This window comes from Passer domesticus, chromosome 14, assembly GCF_036417665.1.
Source record: "Passer domesticus isolate bPasDom1 chromosome 14, bPasDom1.hap1, whole genome shotgun sequence".
Taxonomy (NCBI): Eukaryota; Metazoa; Chordata; class Aves; order Passeriformes; family Passeridae; genus Passer; species Passer domesticus.
This window is the reverse complement of record NC_087487.1, coordinates 15,370,136-15,394,298: the sequence shown is the minus strand read 5'-3', so window position 1 is coordinate 15,394,298 and position 24,163 is coordinate 15,370,136. Positions and strand designations below refer to the sequence as shown.

The following is a 24,163-nucleotide window of genomic DNA, read 5'->3' as shown; positions in this document are numbered from 1 at the left end:
CAGAGCAGCAACATAGAAATGTGCTTTTCCTGCTGTTATAGTGAATCTAATACTGCTTTATTTTAGCAACAACTGCTTAAAAAAGTTATTTACAAACTTTTAAAAGAGTCAACTGCGAGAAATGGCTTGTAAACATAGATAGTTTCCAAAATAATTATTATATTAAATATTAATTTAATAGTTATAGCATTAAATATTTTAAAGATACAATTATTCTGTAGCTGAATCAGTACCAGAAATTAGTTCAGCCTTACATTGGTTAATTCTGAGAAAAGCTACCAGTTGGTCAGGTTGTTGCTCTTTAACTGGTGAAGTGTCTCTGAGAATTTAGTTTCTAATTCAAATATTTATTATGTCAGAATTAGTTTTCCGGGAACCTTCTCTACTCTTCTCTTTAAGATAACTAAAAGAACAAAGTAAAATTCCCATGCTGCTGTATGGGTATTCCAGACAGTGGACTTGGTTCCTGGAAGAAGAGGGGGAGAAAATACATTTAAAGCAAATGTATTTAAAACTGAATAAATCTTCACAGGGCTTTGCCTGAACATTTTGTCTCCTCTGGTATTTGCTCTGCTCTGGTTGTTGCTTCTCATGCTTCAGTGATCAATCTCTCTATACTGTTAAAGCTGTGGCACCAGGAAACTGTCGTACACCACAGCGAATTCTGAGAAATCCAGTGGGATTTCTGCTGGGTAGCCCAGCAGTGGGATCAGAGATTTCTTACTGAACCTCTCCTCCTCAAAAAAAACAAAAAAAACCCAAAAAAAAACCCAAAAAGCCCAAGCCTACCCAGAACAATGGTCTGATTTTCAGCTGGAAAAGGAGTATTTCAGGGAAGCCACGCTATGCAATCTGCAATCTTAGAAGTTGTGCCAAATGACCACAAGAACAGGAAGAGGAGAACGGCCAGGCATGTGTTCTTACAGGGTGTTCAGCAGATTAAAGGCTTACCTGAGACTGATCACAAAAGCAATCCTGAAAAAATGAAGCTGGGATTTTCACAAGCATGACCTTCCTTGCAAGATTTGCAGAAAGTTGTCCCTGTGCATGGCAGTGGGGTCAGAGCTACATGATCTTTAAGGTCCCTTCCAACCTGAAACATTCTGTGATCCTATAATTTCCTGCATTTTCAAAACCCACAGGGAACTGGGTCCTTTTAAACCTCTTTTTGAAATCCCTGGTGTCAACAAGGTAGTTTGTACCTTTTATTTTCCCACACATTTTCTGAACCTGCCAATGCCCTTTACCTTCAGCACTTTGCACTAGCAGGACCTTCAGATCCCAGCCAAAGTCCTACAAACATGCAGCACTACATTTGTTGTTGAGAAGACCTTGCAATCTAAACAGATCAGACAAGGTAAGAAGAGAAATGGAATCACATTAAGGGATAATGATTTGTCCATGCTCTTAAAGAACTCCTTGGCACCAAAGTAAGCCCAAGCTCTCCGCCTGAGGCCTCACTGTCAGCTCGCCAAACTGATATGGAAGGACTAATAAAAGTCAGTCAATATTTAGATGGTGCCACAGTAGCTTATTATTTAATGAAACTGAGTAGGAGAGTAGGAAAGTAGATGCAGTGCATCTAAAGATCTGTATTTCAGCAGAATCCTTCCTTTATGAAGATGAATAGGGAAGCACTGGGACAAGGAGCATTTCTTTCACTGCCTGATAACACTTAAGACAAAGTATTTTGAAAAACGATAATTGTGCCTCAGATTTCTATGCTGCCTTATGACAGAGGAAATATTGCCACAGATACTTAATTTCTTCCTGGAAGAATGTTTTATATCGGCCACTTGTTGATACTAATTTCTATTTTATTTTTCTGTCCTCTGGTTTGTTTCTGCTTTCAGCAGCATGTTGCAAGTCCTTTATCCTGATCTATAATCCCAATGTGGTGAGGTGGGAGTTTTTACCAGCTTGACAGTCTGTCTCTCTCCTGCACAACACAGCCCCTTAGCAGGATCTCTGCTCAGCATAAAGAGGTTATCTCTGAATACAGATAAGTGGCTGCTGAAGGCCAGTTAGAAGATTTTTGGAGAAGTGCTGGTCACAGGCAGGCGAGGTCTCTAACCCACATTCTACCCCAGTAACATGAGAGACTCTGTAACTTATATCATTCTGAGTAATGTTCTCCATCACACGCAATTCACCTTCCTTTCTTTTTTTTTTCCCTTTTCAGCTGGCTTTGTTGTTTGCGTGGTGTCAGTAGGAATGTGCTTGGAGCAGAGTTATATGGCATCATTTGGAGAAACATTGCGTTAATAACCAGAGTTCAAGGGCAAAGGATATAAACGGAGCAAATTACAAGTCTGAGCAGATATATGGCTTTTGCTAAAAGGGACACAGGCTGCTACTTTTATTTACTGGGTGCTGGAGCGCTTGCAAAAAGGTGCAAGAAAACATGAATACATTTTTAAATGATACTTGGTGGTTGAGAAAAGCAATGCAAATTTTTAATGTAGAGAGAAAGGCTGTTTTAGGGTAAAAATAAATTTAAAATTGCCTACCCTTGTAGTGACTTTGTATTTTTTAACCCTACACTCCTCAAGTGCTAGCATCATTCCGATGTTAGTCACCCAACTTTGCCCTGACTGAAATTTGGAGGTATTAAAGCAGAGATTAACAATAAAACAATGGCAGGTTCAGAGCAAACATTAATCTAACCTCTGCTGTAATTAAATTTCAGCTTTGAATGTCTCAGTCCACTCCCTTGATCCTCTGGGTTCAGGCACCACCTCTCCGTTATCTCTGGATTAGGTGTTGAATCTCCTTCCTCTGTGACTCAGCACAAAGCCGAAACCCCAGTCCCTGGAGGGATCAAAGTCTGCTAAAAGGCTGAGGAGTTTCAGGCAAATTCTGTCAAGCTTGTCACAGGCTGGGATTATTTCATTTCACAGCCTGTAATACAATTTCATGTACTGCTATTGACTGTGGCAATAACTAACTGGAACATTTTGTTTATCTGATTTTCTGAGGCTGCAGATTCATCACTAGTTTTATTTCATTTTTTCTTAAGTGTTTCATAATTTATTTTTTCTAAACTACAAGATACTACTGAAATTCATTTTTCTACTATTGCTAGACATACATTACTGCTGATTACCAAGCAAGATATATAATGTAGCCTATAAATAATAATCTCCTCTGGTGAAAGGATATCCAAAATAAAATCTTTCCTATTTCAAATTCTTTGACTCTCTATTTTTGTAAAATCAGCTCATTCTTCAAGTATTGTTTTTACAGCTTGTTCTACAAGTGTGCACAGAGAAAAAAAACAAAACACACACCAAAACCCAAAGAGTTTAAAAAATGAATTTTCTGAAAACATCTGGTCTCCCTCCTTTGTCACAGTGCCACAGAAAATATTTCATCTAGCAAATTGCAGGTGATTTTTAAACACACAGAAGTTAGGAAAATATTAAGGAAGATTTACTCCCATCTAAAAAATGTTTTGCGATGCAAAAATTAGTACAAAAATTAATACATAGAAAAAAGATAGGAAAAATCGCAATCTTTGTGGGGAAGAAGAATGCTAGGGGAGTGTTTAATTTCAAATTATTCACCAAAACACCCAAAATTCTCTTATATTTGCTGTTTGCCATTTAAAAGACACTTCCTTGCATGGTGGTTTCTGAGCTGATGTTTTTACACAAAATAAAAACTTACTATGATTTTAATGCCATACCATATAACAACAGCTGTGCACATCAGAGCAAGATATAAGTAAGAAAAACAGAAACTAGCTATTTAAGTAGGCGATTGAATTGTGACGGGTTTATTTATTTTTTTTACTTTTTTTTTTAATACGCTGTGCGCGTCTCGCAGCAGCAATCACAGCTTAACTCACAGACTGGCAGAGTTATATTTTATAACCAGTGGAAGCACCTTTTTGGGGGTCTGTGAGCCGACTGCAGTGGCAGCACAAGCCGAGCCACGCCGGCCAAGCGGGTTCTCTCCCCACTCTGCAACATGAAGCCTATCCAGTTTCCCATATGACATATTCCTTTCTCCCACTGGGACATAATAGAAACTAATCTTCGACATCTAAACATTGGGAGTCGAGTCCTTTTGTTGAGTCCTTTTATTCATTTCAGCCGGTGCCGGTGCAGCGCCGAGCCCACGTGTATTTACATACACGAAGAACCCCGCTGCTCCGGACTCTCCGCTCGGAAGACAGGGCAATTAATCATCCCCAAATCCTCCCGCCGTGCGCGCCGCGGCTCCGACAGCCAGCATTACCAATCAGCCAGGGCAGGTGGGACGCGGGCCGGCAGGACAGCCTTGCACCCTGACCTGGCACCGGTGTGCTCTCTTCCTCTGCCCCTCTCATTGCTGAGTAAGAATAACAGCGTTAACGGTGTCCTTGTAATCAGCCAAACATATTAAAGTCAGGAACGGACAGGTATTGCTTTTGTGGGTTTGGGAGGTTGAGGTTTCTCTGTCTCTGTTGTTGTTGTTTCTGAGGTTGGGAGTGTGGAAATCCAGAGCTGAAATCCAGCCCCTATTGTAGAAAAAACGAGGTGATTTTGTAATAGTTTTCCGTTTGAGAACTGAATTTGCCTCGGTCGGCATGTGTTGCCTTTTGTAAACCAAAACCATCTGAGAGACAGCGAGAGGTTTTTGTGGCAAAATGATTACCAGAGACTGACCTGGTTAATTGTACATAGCAACTGAAATGGTGTGACTGGCAGCTATGTGAGAGCCTTTATCCAAGGACCTTCCCTCCTGCCATAGGCACATGGTCATTAAAGCACTCAGTACCTCTGTCCCCCTGCTTTTTTTGCCCTACTTAATACCTGCCTTCTTCCCTGTCATCCCTGCTGTACTTTCATATTTGTATCATTCCTTTTTCTCAATCCGTGGACTTAAATTCCTGTTTCATTTAAATGAAATGCCATTTGCTTTTAGTGTCTGTCTATTTAGCCCACGTGTGGCAGGACACCGTCCCTGACAAGGTGTTTTCCCCTCTAGCAGCCACACCTGTGCTTAGGGAGACAGGGAAGTCAGTGGAAAGACACCCACGGACACACTGAGCTCAAAGTCCAGAAATTTGTTACCAGAGGTGTCTTGTTCCTCTTCATAAATTATAGGGACCATTGAAAATAGCTCAATAAAAGCAGCAAAAGTCAGTTGTTAATGACATCTGGAATATTAATTCTCCATAAGTCTAACTTCTTGGTCAGGCTTTCCTGAAGACTCTCTTTTTTATTTCTAAACATGACAGGTATTTTTTCTTTCTTTTTTCTTGTTCCTTTTTTTTTTTAAAGTTGTTATTTCCAGCTCCTGGTGAGGCTTGCCCTTCAGCTGCATTGTACTAAGAGCATCTGTGATTTTGTCATTAAATGTTATGCAGATTAGGATGTGCCAGGACAGGACTTAGTTGTGTTTGGAGCTGAATTAAAGTTTTGAACACTCTTAGCTGGTTTTAATTAATACAGTGGAAAACCTGCCATTTTTTCATATGCAAATTGCAAATTAATTCTTTTAAAAAAATTAATTATGAAACTAGGGATGTATTTGTTACAAGGCATATTGCAATTGTTCATGACATTTTGAAGCAAAAAAAATCAGTGACTGTGATATATGGTGTCAGCTGACTATAATTAGTTTCCAATGAAATTTGAAATATACGTACCTTTAATATTCACATACTGAATAATTTAATAGTTTAAAAACCTGTCCAAGTCTTTTGGAGAAAAATATAGAAGATTTGAAGTGCAACAGAGATTTCCAGATCCACTGCTGTTGTATGCTTTGGGACAAAAATAGTCCAAAACCAAGAAAACATCTTAGAGATAGGAGAAAAGTATGTCTTAAGTACAGATAAACCACATTGTTCTGCACCTTCCTTTCCAGGAAAGGCAGCTGACTGTATTCCTTATCTCTAATCATACCCAAGAAATAGCTGTTCTCTTAGGCAAAAATTGGGCAGTGTACAGAAAACTTGACAAAAACAGGGTGTTGAGGAGGGGGAGATGAGGAAAAGCTGGAATGATTCCTTGTTTGCATGAAATGATGACATTTGTGTCCCTGCAGAGGACCTACTCCTTTTGGTGAGCACCAGCTTACCTAAGCTATCCTATTGATTTTAAATCAATAGCAGTTTCAAGGTCAAAAGAGGTCTAGGCACTGCTCTCCAGGACTCTCCACTCTGGCCCAAAATCATTACTGATGTAAATCCAGGGAGTTGGGCCCATCAACCTTCCATCATCTGCTCCCTGGCAAATACAAAAGGGAAGCAGCCCCAACAAGCTACAAAGGTCTTGTTAATGATTTTCTTCCCCCCTGCCCCATAGCAATGACAGTCTGCTTCTAAGGAAAAAAAAAAAAAAGAAAAAAAAAAAAAAGAAAAAAAAAAAAAAAGAGGAGGTGAAAAAAAGCACCCTTTTTTTTTGGCATGGAAATTGCTTATCTCTAGAGTGCAAATCATAAATCATTCACAAAGATAGTAGTGACTCCAGCCTTTGAGTGTTACTTTGTTAACAGCACAAACTGGTACAAACCAAAAGGAAGAGAAATTAACATTTGAACCATATTGTTTCTGAAGGGCTGGGAGAGCCCTTGCGAGCCTTGGCTGTGCCTTTGTGATGTCACTCCTGGCACAGGATGAGGCACTGGTGAACTCTGGTCCCCAGTTCAGTCTCAGAGCCCTGCTTGGAGGATGATACTGTGCAATCTGTCTGCTTTTCAAACAAAATTGGGAATGAGGAACATTCCTCTGACTCTCTCAGCACTTCTTTCAATTAGCATTTTTTTCTTCTTATTATGGATCCCTTGAGTTTAGCATCCCTGCATTCCACATTTTTGATTGTACAGGCATTTCTTTATTAAAAAACAGGATGGGCTTTCTATGCTAGCCTTCTAATAATTATCACTTGTTTTCCAGGTAAATAAATATTTGATCAATTGCATTAGTGGTCTGATTATAAATTGTCTTTCAGGCTTTACCTCAGAATACTAGAATATTATTTAATAGTAATTTCTAAGGGACATTGCCAGCTTGAAACTGGGTATTTTTTAATATATTAAAAGCACTGTACATAAAACACCAAATCATAAAGCCTTATTCAAAAATTTGCATTTTAATTACCCTATTAAGAAAAAAAAAGTTCTGTGGTGGTTTTGTAGGTTTTTTTCCTTTAACTTCCCTATGCTGAGGAATGAGTCCCAGAGAAGTAGGGGAAAGTGGAACTAAGTTGTTGTAACAGAAAGAGTAGATTGAGCGATCCAAAACTCAAGGGAACAAAACTTAAAAAAATAGAGCAAAACACACTTTTCCTCCTAATTCCCTTGAGTTACAATAACTTTAGTTACATTTTAATAAGATTTATATAAAATCAATCTAATTTTTAGGTTGACATGCCTTAAAATCCATGCAATATGGCGAAAGAGAGAGAGAAAAAATCTAAAGTTTTCATCATGGCACGGAGACAGCATTTAGGTTTTGATCCTTCTGCCAATGAAATCAGTTGCAAAACTGCTGCCAGATTCCCACGAGGGAATCAATTCCTTTAGAAGTAACAGCAGCAACAAGGCTCGTCACAATCTGCACCCACCCCAACACCCCTCCCTGCCAGACCACCAAACTTCCCCAAAGGCGCGGCTCCTGGGGTGGGGTTTGGGGGCAGGGGTGGCGAGTTTCTGGCTCTTTGTGCTCTTTTCCCTTCACAGCATTCTGTTCCTGACTGAGACAGCCTGGCCTTTCACAGGCATTGATCCCCAATCTCGAGGCCAGCCAAGGTGGACACCTTTGCTTCTGAAATGATGCCCTGCCGCAGGCACCAGAGGAGAATTCAATTTCCAGCTCCAAGCATATACGACGGCAGAACTCCTCCACAATTAGGATGATGGTTGTTATTATTCTACTTTTATTAAGCAAGCTCCAGCCTCTGCTTTCCAGTCTTAGCTTTTACTTACAGTAATCAATTTTTCAGTGTAACTGGCTGTAATTGTTAGCCAGATATTGAGCCTTCATGGTGCTTAGACAGAGCATGTTACTGCGAAGCATCTTCCCCATACTTCTCAGACAGATGGGTAATAATACTATACATTAATACCTCCACACTGGTTTATGTGTGTTTGACCACAGCGCTGGCATAATTATTTTTCCTCAGTAAAAGCTATTAGAGATCTATTTGGTAGGTTTTACGATCAATAGCTCCTGTGATATTTGTGTAGCAGGCCCAGAATAATCAATTGAAGGTCATATAAAGTAAATTACCATCCTCCTATAATGATTCTTTTTTCTAGATGAGAATGGGTTTTATTATTTCATCATGAGAGCCCTCTCAATGTGTGCTTCTTTTTTTTTCTTTCTTGAGAGAGAGAAATAAATGTTGTGGGTGTATTTTGAAATGTGGTATTAATGTCTATTATCTAAATTTATATTACTAGATTATTGAATTAGTGGATGCCAACATGTGGAATAATTTTATATGCTTGGTGACACGATAAATAGCTAGTTGTGAAGGTATCCTGGCCAGTATGTTGTTGCAGGTGACTTAGCTAAAGTAATTTCTCAGTAGATTTAACACTGGTCAGGCAATGCTCTGGATACAGGGGGTCACTGGTTGGTCACAGAGCCGCAGTCCTGATTCCTGGAGGGGAAATTTCCCCCCCACCCCATGCTGCTCTGCCGAGGCGTTCTCTCTGTTTCTCCCCAACACAATCTCCAATGCCCATAAAAACACAGCCTAGCCCCAGTCCTCTGCCTCCTTACTTCAGTTACAAAGTGCTGGAAGTAGGGAGGGAAATTTAGCAACGTGGGAGATCCCTGAGAGCCCCCATCTCCTTCCCCACTGACCAGAAGGAGACGCCTGTGGATACTCTTGACCTTGGCTGCCCAACAAGGCTAGGGCTGTTTTGGAGATGGGAGCACAAATGCACAAACATACTTTTCCTTTCCAATGGACTATGTGTGTGGTCACAGTCAGTTGGATGAATTTTAATTTCCAACTGACTCCCATCACACATGAGATAAGCTGGAGCTCATAAATGTAGCATTCATACAGTTTATCCTCTTATTTAGTACTGAAAGGTGGCTACGGGACTCTGTCCCCTCTTGTCTGAAAATCTTTGCAGTCCTAAATTTAGTCCATGGAAGGCTGCTGCCACTAGTTCTAATATTTCTAGAAAGACACCAACTTCATTGAAATAGAGCTACCTACCCTCATGTTGTCCCCGTCACCACCATGTTTGAGTAACTCATTGAGATTAATTAAATCACTTCTCCTAAAAAACACATGAAGAATAGTAGCATTGCATGAGTGCTCCAAAGAGGTGAAAGAAGGAAGTTTAAATGAGCAACTTCCACTGAGGAATGTTGTTTCATCAAAACTATTTATTAAAAAAGGCAATCATGAACAATTAGGGCTGGGGAAACTGAGGCACAAGGGAATTGAAATAAATTTCTTGATTTTATATGGAATAGTTTGTGGTTGAAACAGTCACTGAACAAAAACTTTTACAGCCTCCAGCTGGGTATTTCATTCACTGGACCAGCCCTCCTTTCCAGGAAAAGGAAGTCACATTTCAAAGTAATTATAGTAAAAAGACCCCAAGTCCCTCACTGTTGCAAAAGGCTGCCCAGAAGCTATTTAACATGAATCATTTTAATATCTATTTTTTCTTGGCTAGAAATGATTGGCAAATGTTAACACAGAAAGAACCACAACCGGACATTTAGAGACGATGAAGTGAAACAGTTGGGAAAAGGACAGAGCTCAAGGAAAAGATGCCAGGCTGAGCAGGTTGGAATATCCACTCATCTGCTCTACCTGCCACCATCCTCTTGCAGGATGAAGTAGTCCCTGCAATCTGGGTTCTTTCCCCTCACACATCAGCAGGAGGTCCCACAATCTCTGTCCTTTGATGCTGATTTCTCCTACCCAGGCTGACTGTTCCAGCAGGGCTTTGCAAGGTTATGATGATGGGGGGGAAAGGGACATTTATTCCCAATGACATGAATTAAGAGTTATCCTTTTAAGCTGAGGCATAAAGACTTCTTGAGACTGCCTTTTTTATAGGCTGAGGGTGGGTGCTGGTGTTTGTGGCACCTGGGCAGTGAGGTGCATTTCTTTGCAGTAGTGGGGGGCTTTGTGCTGAGCCACAGCTGTGGTGAAAATGGCTGAGGGAACTTTGCAGAGAGGAGGATTTCTCAGCTGGATGCCACTGTAGGAAAGTAGTAAGGCAAAAAAGTGTGGAAATACAGTATCTGCTCCTCAGCCAGGAAGAAACAAGTGGGGCAGCCTCACACCTACCTTAATGGAACAGAGGCTGAGACAGGGGATGAGAAGCTTGTCCTGCTGCAGATGTTCTCACTGACCAGGACACTACTCAGTGCCTCAGTTTCCCCAGATGTAGCAGGAGTATAAAAACACCCTGGAGAAAGAAAAGCCTCAATGCCTTCAAAGACTGCAGTGTCAGCATCCATGTGGCTCCATTTGGAAACACGGCTTCTCAGAAAGAACAATGGAAATCCCGAGCAGCTGAGCTCCGGGGTCCTCCAGTTGCACAGCAAAACTCATTACAATATCCCTGTATTTATTTCCAGCTGCATGGCGAAGTGGACCCAAGGGCAACCTAACAGAGAGGAAAAGGCCTAACATAACATCAAAGCGGCTCAAAACCCGGGTGGATTGCCATTTCATCAGTGCTGTGTGACATCACTTTCCACATGACATCAGTCAATGACCCTCTTCCCCTCCACCCCCGCCTCCAATTTCTTTTTAAAAAGATGATGAAGCTGCTTGAAGTTCAGCAGAAGTTTGGGGGGGAAGAAAAACAGACTCTGTATCCCTTCAGCTGAATATAACCCAATGTGCTACACAAACAATATTAACCAAAACAAAGCTAGCAGGAAACGTTTGCACACAGCATCTGTTATGATCACATAACCACCAGACAGATGTTTAATCCCAACTGCTAACATAAGATCATTTGTATGTTTGAAGAGGGAGAGATCCCATTTGGGTTCTTTCCCTTTTATTTATTTCTTTCCTAAAGGGGAAAAAAAATAATAAAGGGAGGGTGATTTTCTCAGCTGTGGGAAGCAATTTTGTGTTGTTATTGTTCTCTTTCTCCCCACTTTCACCATCAGCTGCAGAAAGGGAAGGAGCTGTTGCAGCCTCTTGCAAAGAAGGGAGCCTGAAAATTGTGTGGCCTGGTAGCGGAGCTCCACATGATCCTTTTCCATCTTAAGGGACCAGAGCTGGGTTTCTCAGAGGGCTCATTAAATAATTCTGGTCCAATGAGGCAAAAAAGGGAGGCCACACATGAAACAAGTATGGTGGTCTCAGCCAAGTTCCCGGGGAGCCGGGCCGCGGTTTCCCAGCACCACCCCGGATTCCCTCCGCCCCTGGAAATTTCATCTACAAAAGTGAAAACAAACTCATTAGCTCTACGTAGCTCTGCAAGGGTCACAAAAAGATGTCAGCGTTTTGTGTGGCCTTTTTTTTTCCATTTAGCAAACAGCCAGACACCTACAAAGGGAAAAGAAGGTTTGAGCTCTTCAGCTGTGCTGAGGGATTATTTTACTTTTAATGATACCGGGAGGATTCAATGGAGATTTATGCAGATAGGAGAGATTATTAATAACACATTGCACTTCTATAGCACCTTCCATTCAGGGTTTCTCAAAGAACTTTCCAATCTGGAATGAATTGGTCTTTACACGCCCCTGGTGAGTGGAGTAACTGTCATTAGATTAGGAGGTAACTACTGCCCTAATGAAAAATCAACCAGGGTATAAAATGTAAGCGGGATACCAGCCAGTGCTGGTCTCAGGACCTTGCTCTTCCACAGATCACATATGACTATAGGGAAACCTCTGAATTTCTCATTGTTTTAGTTCCCAGACAACAAAACTGTTTTTATTCACAAACAGGGATCGTAGCTTTGTCTTGTTGTTTTTCTCTTGGGTGTTTGGATGATACAACATGACCATTTTACTAGATAGCACTTATAGGGGTGATATAAAGAAATTGAGGCACAAATGCAAGTGATGAACTACATCTCTTTCCAGTCACTACTGAATCAGGAAAGAAAAACTTCAATTTTGACTCCTGGTCCTTTTTAGGTACAAAACTCACTTTCTCCCACCTTGCAAATGTAGAAGACCTGTGAATGCTAAAAAGGAAAGTGAATCTTTTCCATCACCTTAATATTCTTCTGCTGTCACTGGTTATCAGCGATGGGATTATAAGAGAAAATAAAAGCCAAAGTTTCCCAAGGCTGGAAAATAATAGCTTTACTGTGCATTATTAAAGTAAATAGTAGTAGGCCAGAGAAGTGGTAGACTCTTGCACGCTGAATGAAAAAAAAAAAGAAAAAACCACAAAAAACAGAGTGGAAAAGAGAAATGAAAAGAGCATATCCAGCTAAAATAAGAAGGGGTTAACAATTTTCAGGCCTTTCTGCTGTGTGTGTGTTCGCACTGTGCACAGCAGAAATGCATTCACCTATGACATCCTTTGGCAAAAAAAAAAAAGGAAAAAAAAGAGAGAGGAAAAAAAAAAGGCTACATCCCACAGTGAGGACAGTTGTCCCTACAGATTAGGAATATCCATCTTAATGTGCAACTTCCCCTGCACGGGTCAGAATTGCCAACAGCTTTAATGGGAGAAAATGCTCTGTTGACTGATTCATTTCCACGTTTTGTTCCTGCTGCTAGACGGGATATCCTGTAAGGTGGCGAAAAGGGAGGGAAAGCCGGCACTATATCAGTTTATGATTGACCATTATTATTATTATTGTTGTGGAGATTTTTTTTTACTCTGTTTTAAAGTTTGGTGTTCCATTTGTCTACTGCAATTCTCGTAATTATAATTTTTTTTTTTCTTCAAGAGGTAACAAATGGTATCTCTGGGCTTGAACAGAGGCACCCCACCTTTGGCAGACAATAATAGTGATATATTAAGAAACTCTGCTTTGGATCTCTGTGCAATCTTCTTCCTGCTTTTCCCATAGATATTTTACGGTCCCAAAAGTGCCTTCAGATATTCAGGTAGCTGCGTGCTCCATGGTAAGGTAGCTGCTGTCCAAGTGCTTTATACACTCCTCCTGTGCTGGGTCACAGGGACAGAAGGGATACATCCAGGAATCACAATAACGAGGAGAAAAGTCCAAGCAGGACAGCTGTGCTAGCTCAGTACCCACCTGGGAGACCCTACCCCTTCCAGCACCTGCTGGGACATGCTTGGGGCAGGTCAGGGAGGGGCACTGGTCCTTCACTTCGTGTTTGCAGCTCTTCCTACAGGATTGCAGGTCCCATCCCCAGAGAAGGGGACAGATATAACAGATAAAGATATACAGATAAAACAGATAAAGCTGTTATGGTACATGTGATTTTGCACAGTGGAGAGGCTGCTGTACCATGGAGGCTGTCCCACAAGTATTCTTACTCCTAGGACTAGGTTGTTCCTGTCCTGTGGATAGCTCTGTTGTGTTCAAACAGGCAAAGTCCAGCTTATGATCTTGCCAGTTGCATACGTAAAGGTCAAAGGGACACTCTGGGTCACACATCCAGAGTGTCCCAATGTGTGATTTACACTTCTGGGTATTTTCTGTTCCTACTGAGGCCTGAGCGGCATCCTGCTGTTACCAGCCAGATAGGACCTATCAGCAGTGGAAGATCTGGAAGAGACTAATAGCTCATTTGATGAAGTAATCTGATTCTGAAAGCAAATGGTTCTACATACTCTCACCCAAGGACAGAAAAAAAAATTACTTTAGTAAATAGGTATGGCTGTACCATGAGAAGAAATAAATAATGTTGGGTGAAAAGCAACAAAAGCTTATAAAAAAGCACTGGAAGAAGCCCTTTTTTGGAGAAAGTGTCTTCAAACACATACAAGACAGCTCTAAAGATGAAAGAACATGAGAGGATGATACCATGATGTATCATAAATTGAATTTACACCAGAAAAGAATTCTTAAAGTAAGAACAATAAAGAAACAGAATAAATTTCCTGGAGAGATAGTGGAGTCTCCATTGATGAAGGCCTTTAAGAATGGATTGCACAAGAATGTGTAAAGAATTATATAAATGCACTTGATTGTTCTTTAGGCAGAAGGATGTACAAGATGACCTCTGGAGGTCCTTCCCCACCTTATTTTCCATGATTTCTTTGGGCAATCAGACAAATGATTGCTTGTTGAGCTCAATAATCGTGTAGGAAGCATAATGTAATTGAAATATAATTGTACAGAGAAGACAAGTGAAATGCATCTAATGCAGGCTCCTTCTGCCTCACCACTGCCCTCAAAAAAAATCCCCAAAAGATAGGCCAGCCTTGTAGCTAAGCAATCCTGCCAGCAGAGAGCTGATTACAGAGCACATATGACCATTTGTTTGAAAAATGCAATCTCAATTCAATGGGAAGTCAGGATGTTTGTTTTTATTCTAAAATGGGATGAAAAGTTGAAATATGAAGGAAAAAAAAGTCTTTGAGGAAGAAAATGTAGCCAGGATACGAATGTTTTTGACATTTTCAATCAAAACTAAACTCTTTGCCTGGAAATGTCAAATAAGAAAACATAATGCTTCTTTTCAAAATGTCGACATTTCGGACATTTCAAAATGTCGACATTTTAGAGATTTTTCAACACTTCCAAAAGTAGAAATGTCAAAATGTCAGTTGAAAATAAAACATTTCCTTTTGAATTTTCCCATCAGAAAATTAGAAATTTTCATCCAGTTTTGACATTTTCCCATAAAAAGATGTAAGAAGGTTGATTTTTTTCTTTCCTGGAAAACCTACATTTTGCTGAGAAAATATTTCTGTTGAGGAATTTCAGCCAGCTTTGGAAAATAGTGGAGCTGACTGAAAGTCCCCTTCAGCTGACTGCAGACATTGCAGCTTACTACGAATAGGATCGTGAAATGTTTATTCCTGTGACTGGGGACATTTCCATGCCAGCCATTGCTTTGAAAAGGAAAAAATAAAAACCCTCGGTTATTCCTTTTCTCCCCCTGTGACCTGATCCCATCAGCGAAGCAATACTGGAAATGCGCCATAAATACTCAGAGCTGGTTTGCAGACCTGGAATAAAAGGCCTTTCCAGGAAGTTATTATCAATGACTCTAAGGAAAGGGGTCAGATCCTCGCTTCCTCGCCGGCTCTGGAGAGCCCTGCCAGGCAACAGCAGGCAGGTGAGGGATGTCTCTTCCTGTCCTCTGGATTTTCCATCCCACGGTCACTGCTGAACTCCGAGGAGCTCAGTCTTGTAAAGCGGAGCTCTCTGGAAGTGGTACCTGCGGCACTCGGAGGGCAGAGCATGGAACAAAGCAGTGGCTAAAGCACAGACACGGAGCCTGCAGTGTCCTTCAAGCACTAATTAAAAAACCTTCAAAAATATCTTGCTCTCACCCCCTTGCTCACACCCTTCCCCTCCCCCACCAACGCCAAAGCATCTCATTGTGTAAACTTGCTTGCTGAAGAGAAGTTAACTTGGCACTCGTCTTAAGTATTGACTATCTGTCTTCAGGGTGAGGGCTGTAAATTCTCTCTCCTAAGATCCAAGTCGATTTGTTATCAAATCAGGCATTGAGAAGCTGATTCATTGCTATTCAGCGCTATGCTGATTTATATGCAGAATGTAAAACAGATGCCTTATGTGATACATATTTATGGTGAGTGCTGTTCTAGGAAGATTTATTACGGATTCCTTTGTCGGGGTGTGCATGAGCAGAGCCATGATGACTTGTATTTCCTCTCAGCTGCCAATGCCAAACTCATTAAAAAGAGGTGTGACTATTAATATACATTGTAATACTGACAGGCTCTAATTTATAACACCCTGGCTGGCTGGAGTATTCTCCTGACTTGAGAGGTGTTTTCTGCATTTCTTCCTCTGCAGTTAAACGGTACAAATAGAGGGGTGAGTGCCTGTGTGCATGCGTGTGTGTTCCTCTTCCCTGCCTCACTCCCCACTTCTCCCATCCCCTCTTTGTTTTCTTGGTCATTGAGATAAAGCTTCATTCAGCTGGAAACAGCTAAATGCATGGCAGTCACTTTTTCCAGGTCAAATACACTGGGGGTTTATAACAGTGTGGAATGGCTCTTTAATGGCCCTGTAAACACATGTTAACAGTCTTATATCCAGCTCTGGCACAGTATCTCTGTAGGCTGAATAAGCAATGAAGAAGTTGGAGAAGGGCACATCAGGCATTCTTGGCAGTGACCATGGCTGACAAGAGGTAGCAAAGCTAAGGAACATATGTTGTCCTATACATGGAAATCGGAAATCGTCTGCCCAAAGGGTGAAAAAAAGAAGGGAAAGACACATGGCTAATAACAGGGATCTGCAGCAGATGGAGGTAGTTAATCAGGTGAAGGATGTAGGCAAAGGGAATGCTGTCTACCTAGAGAACAATGCATAGAAGGGAAAAAAACTGGGAAAATGGCTGATATGCAGGAAGTTATAAGACGGGTGTTTTTAAACCATGAAAACTCTGGCATCAGATTCCTGCCATGAAACAATGGGCAACAGAGTAAATAAAAACGCCTCTCTCCTGATCTAATTGATTAGATGGACAGGAGGACTGTCCATGGTGTCATTTTTCACCAAACATATATATCAGAAAGGGCTTGCTGAGAAAGGGTTGCCAAAAAGATTTACAGTGGTTAATCATCTCTTGCAACAGTATTATCTTGATTAGCCATGCCATGGGAATATGAGTGGCTATTCTGAGGCATTATTTAAGGAATTCTTTCATTACATGGTAACACATAAGCTATGCTGAAACCTCATGGCAAGGAGCAGACATTTGCCCTTTGCATTTCTGTTTGGTAGAAATGGGTATTTGAAGAATCTTAGTAGTTCGTTTTGGATTTTGTTAGGCTATTTGTGGAACTGGTGGACTGCAGGATGGCTGTATTCATCGCGCTTTCTCCTTTCTGTAGCTGACTCCAGGCTGGATTCTCGTGATACCAACCAACTAAACAAACAAACAAAAAGTATAGAACCCCTTCCTACTTTCCCATAACTACATTAAATGTCTCTCAGAAGACTGAAAAAAATCCCAAATAAACCCAAAGCTTCTGTCTCAAAAAGCTAAACCTGAATAGATTAAATATGACAAAAATGCTCTGTATGGGTTTGTTGCCATTTTAAAGGAGGAAAAACTAAAGCAGGGAGGTGAAATGACCTGCCTGAGATCACAGACAATTAGTCTAATGATAGTGCTAAGAAAAGGAGCCAGACTTTTTATTCTTTAATCACCAGATAATCCCTTCTGGTTATATTTAACATGTGAAATGTATTGCTAGAAACACTCCTTTGGATGACTCATGACATACTAAGCAGACTTAAAAGCCTCAAACAAACTATAAAATCTTCTGAAAAGACAAAGACCAGAAAAAAGAAAGGAAGAAGATAAGAGATTAACGAGGAGGAAGAAGTGATAACATCTAGGATTAATATGCTGTATATTCAACTTCAGTCCAAGGAGGGTTACTGAAATATTAACCCTACTTTGCACCACCCTGGGGGAGACGTGGGAGGAAATTATTGTGCAGATTCCACAGGTCACCCGTGAGCTCCCCTGAATAACTGGGTCTGTGGGAAAGGGAACAATATGAGCTGCAGGCTACCTAATATTATGGCCAGAAGTTGCTTCTGCTGCCTCCATTAGCAGGGAGTGTGGATCAAGGCTTTTTAGGGATCCATTGCTCTCCAGGCTGCTGCCTGTCAAGCTGTGGCTGAACTTGCTGGTTCCATCCCCTGTGTTGAGCTCTGTAAGGTGGCAAATGTCACACTGAAGCACCTATGGGAGAAAACACCTCTGGAATGAAATATGGGTGAAAAAGTCCACACCTCAGCTTCGGCTCTAATGCCAACATTATGAGAGTCCATCCCAACCTTGAAACTAGTCAGGTAGTTTTGTCAGACAGAGCAGCTGGACAAAGAAGGAAGAACTCTGATTAAGGCTGGGGTATTTCTCTTGTCTTATGGAGAACATAAGTCTTATGTACGCTATATGTTTTTTAAATATGATATTTTAAATTGATTTGATTACCATAGAGCTGACACATACTGCACAAAAAGAACAACAGGCGGGGAAATTCATTTATAATAGCCAGTAAATGAATTTTCCCAGTGCTTGTTTTTTTTGCACAGTATGTGTCAGCTCTATTGTAATCAAATCAATTTAATATACCTTCTTTGAAAAATATAGCAGTATTTATTACTAGCTCATACCTTTTTGATCTGAAGTATATATATGTATATGTATATATATATATTTATACATACACATATAAAAAATATTTTTAAAAAATATAGTTGCATTTATTGCTGGCCTACCTTTGGATCTGGACTGTAATGTGTGTGTGTTTGTGTGTGTAGAGATATATATGGAATAGGTTTTTTTATGTATATAAAAAGATAAGGGAAGCTGAAAGTTTCATGAAGTGTTGATGGCACCCAGTGAGCTTTGAATCCAGGCAGAAATTCCTGAGGAAAAATGACTCCATCAAGTCTTCCATGCCACACCAGCAGGACTTAGACAAATGCATATACTGCATTATCAAATGCAAATATTGGGTATCAAAGCTGAGCAGAAGGAAAGCTTCACATTTCTCCTCACATCTTATGGCACCAAGGCAGGTGCATTTTGTAGGGCTCCAACTCAGCTCCAGTTGCCTCCAAATATCAGAACCACAATGACAGAGGAACAAGCTGACACTCTGCATATGGCCTCGTGTTTACTGCAGCCTTTCCTGCAAGCATGTTTTCAATCTGGACAGTGGAGCAGCACGGTAGCACAGCCCAGCTGGTAGCAGCAGGACTGCACTTCACAAAGCAGGAAGGTTTGGTGTTATCCTAAGAGCTGAAGGAGGCTCATTTTCATCTGCTTCATCTCCTGCAGCATGAGAACAGCTGGGGGCAGCTTTGCCCACTCAGGTTTGGCTCACCAAGGACAGAAAGATGTGCCCCCTTTTTCCCAGTGTGAAGGGACAGGGACATTTCACCCAACAGCTGAAGACCACAGGGTTTGGTACATATATGCATCCTTCTACCAGCTTTTTCTAGGTGCTGAAAAGCTAGGACAGAAACAGAATTAAAAATTCCGACCACAGCTTCAGATGAAAATCTTTCTTCTGCTTTCCTGAGCCTCACTTCCTAGGAAAAACCATGTACATGGCCATAATATTTTTGGTGTTTTCATTGTTGTTCTCCTATTTTAAACCTCTCCAATAATTTCTGAAACCTCTTCCTGCCTTCAGTTGCATCTGGCATAGTGGCCTCCAAGCCAGTCCATTGCCACAACCATTGATAGGATAAACCACTAGGCACAGGAAAGGATCCCTGCTAAAGGAGGAGATGGTTGAGAGCACAACCTCTATTAGACACCAGAGAATGAGGGCACAGGAATGTCCCCGAGGCAAGGCTTCATTAGGTCCTGCTGCTTGAGGAATGACTGGCTTTTCCGTCCTGCCCCCTGGGGTATAGGTTACGCCTCTCACAAAGATAATTGCAAAAGGATGCAGCCAATGATAAACAAAAATGGTGCCACATTTTGGGGAGGGCAAAGCCCTTTACCGCCTGTGGGATTCTTCCTTGTGGCTTCACTAAGCCTTAGTCAGCCCTGCAGAGCAAAGGGCTGCACATCTGGGTGGAGTTCAATGGGAAATATCTTTCTCAGCCCATGAAAATGTTAGCAATTCCAGCGTTTTCCTGTTCTGGGCTGGGAAGGATCATGTGGCTTTTAGAGGTTTTTAATGAGCAAACGGGGAAGGAGAGATGAGAGCTGAGGTGAGGGAGTTGCGAGGGGTCAAGACACCCACCCAAAAGCCAGGTGCTTTTGTGAAAGCCCTTTGCCTGACTCATTCTGCCAAAGGTTTGCTTCTCAGCTCCTGGGTGGTTTGTGTTTTCAGGGTGGTTCTGTCATTTACTGCCTGAAATGCATCTGATCTTTGCCTCTTTCCAGAGGTGATGCAGTCCTAAGGAAACACACTGCCCATCGTCCATTTGCAGCAGAAATATGTATGGACTAGACTGACATGCAGGATGGCTCCTTGTACCCCTGAGCCCTTTACCATCTGAAAATCCACATGTGAATGGTTACAGTCAAAATCCATTTGCTGTGTGGGGGCTGAGGGTCTTATCACAACCTGGTGTGTGGGTGGTGGCTTGAGCCTTTTTTCCTTTTACTGATATTTTGCTTTCTTTCTTATTTTATAGGCTATTTTATCTCATTTATTCACAAAGTGTTTTATTTTTATATGGTTCTTTCGTTATTTTTCTTTTTTTTTCACCTGTGTCTTCCTGAGAAATTTGTTGAAATAATTTATTCACGCATTTAAAGAAAAGGTACCACAAATCTTCCAACCCTTTGCAATGAGTAGGAATGGTTGCAGAAAAAGGTACCTCCAGGCACCACACTTACAGTAAAGCAGTTTTTAGGGATCGATCAGGCAGCTCCTGCTGGATTTTCCTTGCCACCACTAGGGGGGAGACTGGATTTTTTTCCATAAATTGCCTAGTTGAAGGAAAAGAAAAAAAAACCTATCACATCACTGCAATGTTGAAGGCACTTCAAAACGACTCAGATGTTTAACTATTGTGCTAGTGATCATACATTCACATTGGGCTGCAGGCCAAAAAAAAGGAGAGAGAGAGAGAGAAAAAAAAAAGCCTGAGTCTTGCAGCTGAAATGCTATAAAGTGCTGAATTTTCCTGTAGAGCTAAACACTCTTCAGTGACAAATTTCAAAGGCCATATGTATGGTATTTTCATGAAAAGCAGAAGACCCTAAATTTCTTTGTTTAACTGGAAGCAATTTCCCTCCCTGAACAGGAGGCTTCTGTAGTTCACCTCATTTATTGTGAGGCTACACATTTTCCTTTTTTTTTTTTTTTTTTTTTTGTGATACAGTGAGATCTAGAATATAGAAATAAGGGCAACAGAAATTGAAGAAAAAGTATGTTTGCTGTAATGCCAAAAGGAAGGTTTGCAAAAAAATACCACTTCCATTTTTGATTGTTCCTAGGGATTACTTTGGGCATACTGTGTAATAGTAACAAGAAGAAATAGGAAGGGTGAGGGGTTATTTTTTCTCCAGTACAATCAAAGGTGAGACACACTACAGTGGCCTTTCTGCTGTCAAATTAAAGCCTTAGAATAAATAAGATGGAAAAGTTTCCATATGTTGTATGATGCCACCTTCTGAGCTGTGTTGTAACACTTGAGTAGTAAAGTTTTGAATATTACATTATTTTTATGAGGCTGGAGGCACTGAATTCCTTTTAATCTACATTTTGCATTTTGAACCCTTAGAAACCATCTTCCTATCTTTTCTGTGGATTTATAAGATTTAGAGATTTTTAAAACATTTTTTTTTTAATAAATGGAAGCTAATTTCCCACACAGCCACACAATTCCAGGAGCTGGGACTCCGGGAGCTATTTTAGGAATTGGCAGCACTGGATTATTTAGATATTAAGTTTACTATGAAGGAAGCTGGAAGAAATCTGTATCTGGGAAGACTCACTGAATATTCATACAAATTACTCCAGTGAATCTCATTTTCTACCACTGCCTTCTTTTTCCTGGCTGTTCAGACCAGCAAAGTTTTGCTCTTGTTGTTTATGTAAAGTTCACTCTTGTCCCAGTATTTGCATTCCCACTCAGGAAAAGTTTTTTTGCATATGAGCCTATTCTCTGGGAAATTGTGTTATATCCTCCTAACAAAGGTCATTCATTTGGGAAATGAAAATGATTCAGTGTGGACACATCACATGGACATTAGTTGTCTGTGAGCAAGGGTTGCAGGCTCTGCTCTTGGGTTTCCTTATAGTCAGTTTGCAGCAAGAGTGACTGGTTTTGTTTTGTTTTTTTTTCCATACAAATAAGCCTGGTCAATATTAGTTACATCAGGTGGTATGGCAGTTCTTAATTTTCAAGCTCCTGATGCATCAGAGCATCTCCAAAACACAACCAAAGCACCGAGATCCTCTTGCTTCTGTCTGATTAGGCTTTACCTGGCACTTGGGAAGACAACATAATCAGAGAAGCAAAGACACCCACAAAAGCCACATCTCTTTACCAGCAGAACTATTGCTTGATAAGCATCAATATTTCCCGTCAGCTCCAACAACGCCGGAGAAACGCGCGCCTGGTGTTACCTTTAACCTGCTAAATATGGTTTGCTGAAGTCAGCTTATTCCAGGTCCTTTTGCTTTGCCTGACAGCTGCCTGGGAGGAGGCCCCTGACTTTCCCAAAGCGTGCAGCCATCCGTTGGGCCGGCACGGGGGCTGCAGGGGAAGGGCTCCGGAGAGAAATTCCTCCCCGCGCAGGGCGATTATCCGTGGAGCCCCGCCGCACAGCTTGTCTCAAAAAGCAGGACTTTGTTGATCAGTGACAGGCTGAGGTTGGCCTTAATTAACCAGCAAGGTTTCTGTCCTCTGGGCCTTGTGAAGACGTAACCAAAAAAGGCAACTCCTTCCATTCCCCCGCTCCCTGAAGATGACAGGACAGGCTTGACATCCTAATCCTTCAGGCTTGTCTTAGTCACTGAAAGGCTCGAGCAGTGTCAAAGCAACCAGCTGATTGCAATCTTCATGCCAAACCCAACATCTTCATTCTGAGGAGCAGCTCTCACATTAAATTTCCACATGTGTGTCCCCCCTGCTGCCCTCCATTCCCTCCTTCCCCTCCTTGGCTTCAATTTGTTTTTTAAAAGAGATTTCTTTTCTGGAAAAAAAAAAAAAACTTAAAAAAAAAAGAAAATTAAAAAAAAGAAAAAAAATTACTAATAAGAAAAATAAAAGGCAGCAGCACAAAAAAAAATTCCCTTCCAACCCCTTCAAGCAATAACTGCAGTACAAGGCCAGTTGGGACACAGTCAAATTAGAGAGTTATTATTACCTAGGGGACATTAGAAATCAAGTTTGTTACTGGCAGTTCCTGTTTCTGTAAAGACTTGTTAATAGCTGAAATTTTAAAGGGTGTTGTTCAATTGGCAAAGTGCTATTTTTCTAAGCAGCCACCATGTTCTCACCTGCTGCCGCTGCTCCCAAGAGCTGCAAATGTTTGGAGGAGGTGGAGGTTGTGGATCTCCTGCCGAGGGGAGCCCTCGCCCTGAGAGAGGAGCTGCTGCCCCTGCCCAGGCAGGCAGGATGGGAGCCCTCTCCTGAGGCTGCCAGAGCTCGCTTGGATGGGCTTTATTTAGTCTGGCACATTCACAAAATTTTAGGGAAGTGAAAAAGGTCTTTGAGACTGTAGTTAATGCAGAGGTGGAAGGAGAAAGAAGGCCCAGGTCCGTGGTCCCTAAAGGGAAACATTTTTCAGTTGCTTGCAAGTTGCTCAGTCACAATGACTCAATAAATCAGATTTTTCACTCGGGGCCAAATCCTACCCTTACGAACATCAATGATGCTGGCTTAGGGGAATCTCTGTAAATCTCTGCTAATTTCCATTTCGGAGTGTTGTGGTTTCACACTGTGATGTGACAGAAGCAGACTTCATTTTGGCAGAAAGCTGTCCCCACTGTAATTTCTGTAACCTATGCAGTCTTGGTGCAGTTTACAGATGCTTTATGTCATGGTGACTTTTTCATTGTCTAAAATTATTTTAAAAGAAGAGGGGAAAAAAGAAACTGGGCCAAAAAAAAAAAAAAAAAAAAGAAACAGCTTTGATTTTAATTGCATATATAGAACTTTTATTTTTGATTGCCTAATTAGGAATTTTTTTGAGGAATCTCAGTGTGGATGTGGAGGTGAACATATACTTCTGTCCTGTATATGCCTGTTCAATGCACAGGAAAATAAATGCCACCTGAAACTTCTTGCACAAGTCACAATATCCATTGTGCAAAAGATGAGAAAAACATGCTTGGTCCATAATTTACCTTTATATATGTATGTATGTGCACACATGCATATTTACAAGTGTGCATGTATATATTTATATATACAATTATTGTTTACAGTATGACTGGTTGCACCTGTCCAGCTGCCTATAAATTTATTATAGGCAATTATGTATGCAATTGAATTCTAAAATGCCCTATAAATCGCGACCATCTGATATATATATAATAAATAAAAAGTGTGTAAGGACTGCATACACTTCAGATTTAAACAAAAAATACCCCACTTTCCACCAGGATCAAAGGGAAGTGTTTAAAGAGGGCACAGAGGAAAGCTGAGCTGC

At 41.1% G+C, this 24,163-nt stretch overlaps 1 long non-coding RNA gene across 1 annotated transcript; it reads right to left on the bottom strand.

The window, feature by feature from the left end:
- Positions 1–9,300: 9,300 nt before the first annotated feature.
- Positions 9,301–23,134, bottom strand: LOC135280731 (uncharacterized). The gene is made up of 4 exons (XR_010347584.1): positions 23,010–23,134; positions 22,134–22,702; positions 20,396–20,488; positions 9,301–10,584 (listed from the first exon to the last, which is right to left on the bottom strand). It is a non-coding gene; the product is annotated as an uncharacterized LOC135280731 (long non-coding RNA).
- Between the last annotated feature and the right edge of the window lie 1,029 nt (positions 23,135–24,163).